We start from the raw sequence: 7,500 nt of genomic DNA, 5'->3' as shown, positions 1-7,500 counted from the left end.
TCAGAAAATGTCAATAAATACACACACACACACACACACACACACACACACACACATACATACACAATCACTGGGTTATTAATCGCAAATCGTTTTAAATAGAATAGAATAAAACGACAAAATATTTACTCGAGAAAAATATAGAAATAACTATTAAGAAATTGTTATTGCGAAAAAAAAAAAAAAAACGACGTCGACCTAAGTTATCAATCGCAAATCACTTTAAATAGAATAGAATAAAACGACAAAATATTTACAAATATAGAAAAAATTATTAAGGAATTGTTATTGCGAAAAAAGAGACGACATCGAGCTGGGTTAATCACAAATCGCTTTAAATAGAATAAAACGACAAAATAATTACTTGAGGAAAATATAGAAAAAATATTATGAAATTGTTATTGCGAAAAAAACAACGACAAACGACCTATTACAATTTATTAAAAAAACAGGAAGATATCTTTTGCACTCTTGGCAAAGAACAATGCGCACTAACGTTACACGAAATTCATCGACAATTTCACGTCAGGCGAAAAAATTACAATGATGATTTAAACAAATGAATAAATAAAAATAATGTAAATAGATCAAATATAGAGGTAAAATCAGATAATAAACAAACAGGTAAATAGTAAATAATAATAAATGGACAGGTAAATATTTTAATAAATAATAATCACATTAATAATAATAAACAGACAAATAACAAAAATAAACAAATTATAATAACAAACAAATAAACAATAACAAATAAATAACCAAATTAATAATAACAAACAAATAATAACTCCAACAAGGAGGACCTAAACACTAAAAGACCATAAGGCCTACACAAGGCAGTCCCATGTCCTTGTCATCCCCATCCAGAAAGTTGTCTGATCTTTTATTGAAGGACCGATAGTTTCAGCGCTCACTACATGGTTACTAAGTCTATTCCATTCGTTGACCACCCTATTATTGCCTATTTCCTTAAAAAAAAAAAAAAAAAAAAAAAAAAAAAAAAAAAAAAAAAAAAAAAAAAAAAAAAAAAATCAAATTTGATTTCATTACTGCGAGTTCTGACAGGTGGTCGTGGAACTGCCTAGTGTAGGCCTTATGGTCTCTTGAAGTTTCCTTCTTTTGTGAATAGATGATACTTCTTAACAGATGTACTCTGTAGAACAAATACGATAGATTTTGAATATAATTTTAATTATATTTTCTCACTTGATTTAGATTCTTTCAAAATATTGGGCAAAAGGGATTTTTTTTTTTTTTACTTTTTTAAAAGATTTATCCTCAATAATGCTTTCTGCAATGTACCATGTTCCAGGTCATACATTTCCATGTAAAATCGTCTTTTAATGTAAGTTAAGCATATCATAGAAATATGTTAAATATATTATTATTATTATTATTATTATTATTATTATTATTATTATTATTATTATTATTATTATTATTATTATTATTATTATTATTATTATCATTATTATTATTATTATTATTATTATTATTATTATTATTATTATTATCATTATTATTATTATTATTATTGTTATTATTATTATTATTATTATTATTATTATTATTATTATTATCATTATTATTATTATTATTATTATTATTATTATTATTATTATTATTATTATTATTATTATTATTATTATTATTATTATTATTATCATTATTATTATTATTATTATGGGATAGGAGGAAAGCTGTTAAGAGCACTCAAGAGTTTTTACGAGAGTAGTAGAGCTTGTGTTAGGATTAGAAATGGAGAGAGTGAATGGTTTGAGGTAAAGATGAGACTTCGTCAGGGATGTGTTATGTCGCCCTGGCTGTTCAATCTTGACATGGATGGGGTGGTGCGAGAGGTGAATGCAAGGCTAGTGGGTCAGGGATTAGAGATGATTTGAGAAAATGGAGAAAAATGGGAGGTGAGTCAGCTGTTGTTTGCTGACGACACTGCGCTTGTAGCAGGATCAGAGGAAAGATTGAGGAAGTTAGTGACAGAGTTTGAGAAGGTGTGTGAAAGAAGGAAGCTGAAGATAAATGTGGGCAAAAGTAAGGTGATGAGATGTACAATGGGAGAGAGTGACAGTAGGCTGGAAGTGAGCATTAAGGGTGAAAGACTGGAGGAAGTGGATAGTTTTAGATACTTGGGTGCGAATGTGGCAGGAAAGGGAGGAGTGGGGGTGGAGTAAGAATGTAGATTGAGAGAAGCGAGTAAATGTCTTGGTGGATTGAAAAGTGTAATGAGAAATAGACATTTGGGAATGGATGCTAAGAGGAGGTTATATGAAGGAGTGATTGTGCCAACAGCATTGTACGGGGCAGAAACATGGAACATGAGAGAGGAAGAGAGAAGGAGTTTGAATGTGTTTGAGATGAGGTGTCTGATAAGTATGATAGGGGTTACTAGGCTAGATAGAGTGAGAAATGAGGAGGTGAGGAGAACAGGGGTGGAAAGAGAACTGGGAGATAGGGTGGATGAAATATTATTGGGATGGTTTGGACACATGGAGAGAATGAGTGAAGAAGGATTAGTAAAAGAAGTGTGAAAAGCAGAGGTGGAAGGAATGAATATGAGGGGACGTCCTAGGATGAGATAGATGGATGGGGTGCAAGGGGCTTTGGGGAAGAGGGGAATGTCGGTTGAGGAAGGACGGGAGAGGACAGAAGATAGGGGTGAATGGAGAGGGGTTGTGTATAGATGATGCTGTGATGCATGAGGGGGAATGGGTGGGGAATTGGGGGTGAGGAAGTATGTATGAAAAAAAAAAAAAAAAAGATGACGCAACCCGAAGAGATTTCTTCCCGTCTTCTCCTTTTATGCATGGGGGGGACGAAGAGGGGGTGTCGCCGAATTTATGAAGCGGCCTTGCTGTGGATGTGCTGTCTTGCGACAATGCTTCTGACCCAGGGCAGTGGACAGGATGCAGGGATGACCCGTCATCCAGGAGGTGCCAAGATAAGAGGGAGGGAAGAGGGTGGAGGGAAGTGGAATATATAGGAAGTGGAATGGGTGGGAGTGGTTTTTATTCCTTTCTCTTTTTGGCTACACCTTGTGTAGGGGGAAAAGCCTTTGATATATGCATGTATGTATGTATTATTATTATTATTATTATTATTATTATTATTATTATTATTATTATTATTATTATTATTATTATTATTATTATTATTATTATTATTATTATTATTATTATTATTATTATTATTATTATTATTATTATTATTATTATCATTATTATTATTATCATTATTATTATTATTATTATTATTATCATTATTATTATTATTATTATTATTATCATTATTATTATTATTATTCATGTATGAACGGAAATTTTTTAAGAACAACAATTGAGTTCGTTTTTAAGAGAAAACGACTTCGGTTTCAATATTCCATTTTTCAAATCTCCAAGTATCAAATTACCGTGTCGTCATATCTAGCAATGCTGAATGATGAACTAAGAACTTATAAACCTTGACGAATTTAAAAAATACTTTTGAAATGTTCTCAGAAAAATCTAGACTTCTGTAAGCGAAGTCATGTTTTAGGTATTCAAATGCAGGTTGAATGACCAAGCGTGACAGCGGCAGACTTTTTCTCCCAGCATTTAATATAACACTTCAGAGAGAATAGTTTTAACAATATTCAACACGTTATTGAGGGTAAATATTTAAAAAGTAAGATTAAATTTTACTTTTGCCCAATATTTTGAAAGAAACTAAATCAAGTAAGACCATATTGAAAATAATCGTATTCTTGCTACAGAATACATCTATCTAAAAACGTCATCTATATTTACAAAAATCAGGTTAGCTCCCCAAGATACAGAATTCCTCAATACAATTTGGACATTTTATTTTTTCCTTTCTCCCCGTGCAAATATCTACTATTTCGTTTTCTATTATTTTCAATAGAAAATGATCCTTTTTTTCTCGACAGCGTTTGCAATGAATTAAAAGAAATAATGTGGTTGATAAGACAAAAAAAAAAAAAAAAAATACATATGAATATACAGGACCGACCGCAGGTTTTTTCTTTTAACGGGGAGGGGACAAAATAAAGTATATTAAACATATACGGTTAATAGCATGGATTATATCAAGATAAACACTTCAAAATGGTCACATTTGGCATATATTTACATTACCTACATGTTACATTTTTATTTTCATAAATTACAAACGGATATTATAAGCTTAGAAAAATAACGAAATTATACGTGACGACCGTAAATATATATATAAAGCAGGCAACTTTAAGATAAAAAAAAAAAAAAAATGTCCATTGCTCTCCTACATACCCATTCACCTCTGTTTCTCACATTTCTCTCCAGGTCCTCTCTCATTTATTTCCGATCTCATATATCTATTCTCTCCACTCACCACCGAGAGCATATTTTCACCATTTCTTCCCCCAATCCGTTCAACTATCACCTGGTCCAGGCTCCTGCTGGTTCCTTATTTGGGCACAGCCCAACTTCTCTAGTCGCTTCCATACAGGGAAGTCGTCGTCGTCGTCCCCGCCAACTCTCTCCTCCTCCTCCTCCCAACCGTCCTCAGCTTGCATCTCTTTCGACTTCCTTCTTCTCCCAGTGTGGCAGTTTAATTTTGAGATTGTGTTAGAAGCATTTTATATATATATATATATATATATATATATATATATATATATATATATATATATATATATATATATATATAATTCTTTAACAAAGGAGCAGATATTCTTTCATACCCGTAGCATAAAAAAACCCAGCGTTTTGGTAGTTATTAATTTTCTTTTAGGTAGTCCCAATTTCCTAAGAATTTTTGTTTTCCTTCCGGAGTGCGAGTGGAAACTAATTTTCCAAAATTGTTAATTAATAATTTATCTCGACGTTTTATATATATATATATATATATATATATATATATATATATATATATATATATATATATATATATATATAAAACGTCGAGATAAATTATCTCCAAAGTGGCTCGACAAAGAAAATGAAAAAGTATTGTTAAAAAGAGACAGGCTTATAAGAAATATAAGTGCTCGGGTGCATCTAATGACTATGAAAGTTATGTATCAATACAGAGAGATTTAAAAAAGACAATAAAGAAAAAGAAAACGACAATACGAAATGAACATCGCTGATAAATCCAAAGAGAATCCCAAAGAATTCTATAGTTACATTAGAGATAAAAAGGTTGTTAGGAATCACATTGGTCCACTATTATCTGCTGACGGTCAATTTGAATATTCAAATGAAGGAATGTGTAATATTTTAAACGATCTTTTTTTTTAGCTCGGTATTCGTAAACGAAACACCTCAAAGTGACCTCCAAACTGAAACCTGTGAAAAGTCTAGGGTAAACTTACTCACTACGGTAAATATAACAAAAGAAAAAATTAAAAGGTGTATAGACAAACTCAAAGTTAATAAAACACCAGGGCCTGACGGTTGGCATCCAAGAATCTTAAAGGAAATAAAAAATGAGATTGTTGTTCCATTAGAATATATTTTCAAGAAATCCATCATATCCGGAGATGTCACAAGAGAATGGAAGCTAGCTAACGTTACTCCCATATTCAAAAAAGGTGACAAAAAGAAACCAAATAACTGTTTGACTTCAATCGTAGGAAAAATAATGGAAACTATCATCAGAGATGCTATCGAACATCATTTAGAAAGTAACCGTTTGATAAATGATAGCCAGCATGGTTTCAGACGGAAATGTTCTTGCGTGACTAACTTACTCGAATTCTACAACACAGTTATCTCGAATTATGACAAAAGAAACAATGTAGATTTAATACATCTAGACTCTGCAAAAGCTTTTGATACCGTCCTACACGAAAGACAACTTACTAAATTAGCTTCGCACGGAATAAGTGGTAGCATGTTAAGTTGGACTAGTAATTGGTTGAATGATCGAAAACAGAGTTGTTTTAAATGGAAAAAACTTCTAGATGGAAAAATGTTACAAATGGAGTTCCTCAGGGTTCCGTTCTTGGGGCACTATTCATAGTATATATAAATGATATAGACCATGGACTAAAATCTACTGTTTCCAAATTTGCTGATGATACTAAAATGTGCGGAATGGCAAATGATCACTTAAACCAGTAAACTGATTCCAAATATAAAAAATAAATTATACGAAAATCGACTAAAACACATGAATCTGTGTTCCCTAAAAAAGCGTAGACTTAGAGGTGACTTGATACAGGTCTTCAAAATTCTAAAGGGAATTGACAACAACATAAGTGACAAAATTTTCACATTGAATGAGAATCAGACAAGAAACAATGGTGTCAAACTGTCCGGAAATAGATTCAATTTGGAAGTAGGTAGAAACAACTTCGCCAACCGTGTATTTAATGAATGGAATAAACTTCATGCAGAGGCAGTGCAATGTAGTTCAGCTCGAAGCTTTAAGAATCATTAGATAAACACCTAAGGAAGATGCTGTAATGATTATGATTTATTTTATATTATTTGTTTTTGTTTTGTTATCATTTGTCTGTTTGATTCTCATTTATTATTGGTTATGTGTCAATTTATTATTATTTGCTATTTGCCTGTTTGTTTATTGTTTAACTATACCTATGCATTTATTTATGTATTTTATTTGTTATTTACGTTATTATAGTTTTTGTTTATTAATTTATTATTGTGATGATTTTTTTTTTTTTTTCGCATCCGACCTGAATATGGACCGGGAGGTCCCTTGTCTGCATGCTCCGCCTTTGTAAAGTAAATCAATCAATCAATAAATAAACAAACATATAATAATGAACAAATACACGAATAAATAAATGAATAAATAAATTGATTAATTAAATAATAAACAAATAAATTGATAAACAAAAAATAAATGAATAACCAATTGAACGAGTAAAGAAATCGGTAAATATATAAATTAACAATTAACCAAATATATAAATAAAAATGAATTGTTAAATAAATGAATAGATAAATGAATAGATAAACACTTTGGAAAGGCGACAACCAAGAAAACAAATGTAGACAAGATGGAACTATAGAAAACAAAGCTTTGGTATTAATATCAGATGCACCAAAACAAATAGAATATATCAGATGCACCAAAACAACTTAAATAGAATATATGTACAAAAAAAACAAACAAACGTAGACAAGATACGAACTATCGAAAACAAAGCTTTGGTATTAATATCAGATGCACCAAAACAAATAAAATTAAATGTATGTACACAAAAGCCAAACAAACGTAGACAAGATATGAACTACAGAAAACAAAGCTTTGGTATTAATATCAGATGCACCAAAACAAATAAAATTAAATATATGTACACAAAAGCCAAACAAACGTAGACAAGATATGAACTACAGAAAACAAAGCTTTGGTATTAATAGCATATGCACTAAAAGAACATATATAAAATACCTGTACACAGGAGGCAAGCAAACGTAGACAAGTTGCAAATTATAGAAAACAAAGCTTTGGAATAAATGACATGTACCAAAA

This window comes from Oratosquilla oratoria, chromosome 12 (genome assembly GCF_046742065.1).
Source record: "Oratosquilla oratoria isolate Oo_2021 chromosome 12, ASM4674206v1, whole genome shotgun sequence".
In the NCBI taxonomy this organism is placed as follows: Eukaryota; Metazoa; Arthropoda; class Malacostraca; order Stomatopoda; family Squillidae; genus Oratosquilla; species Oratosquilla oratoria.
This window is presented reverse-complemented; position numbering follows the sequence as displayed.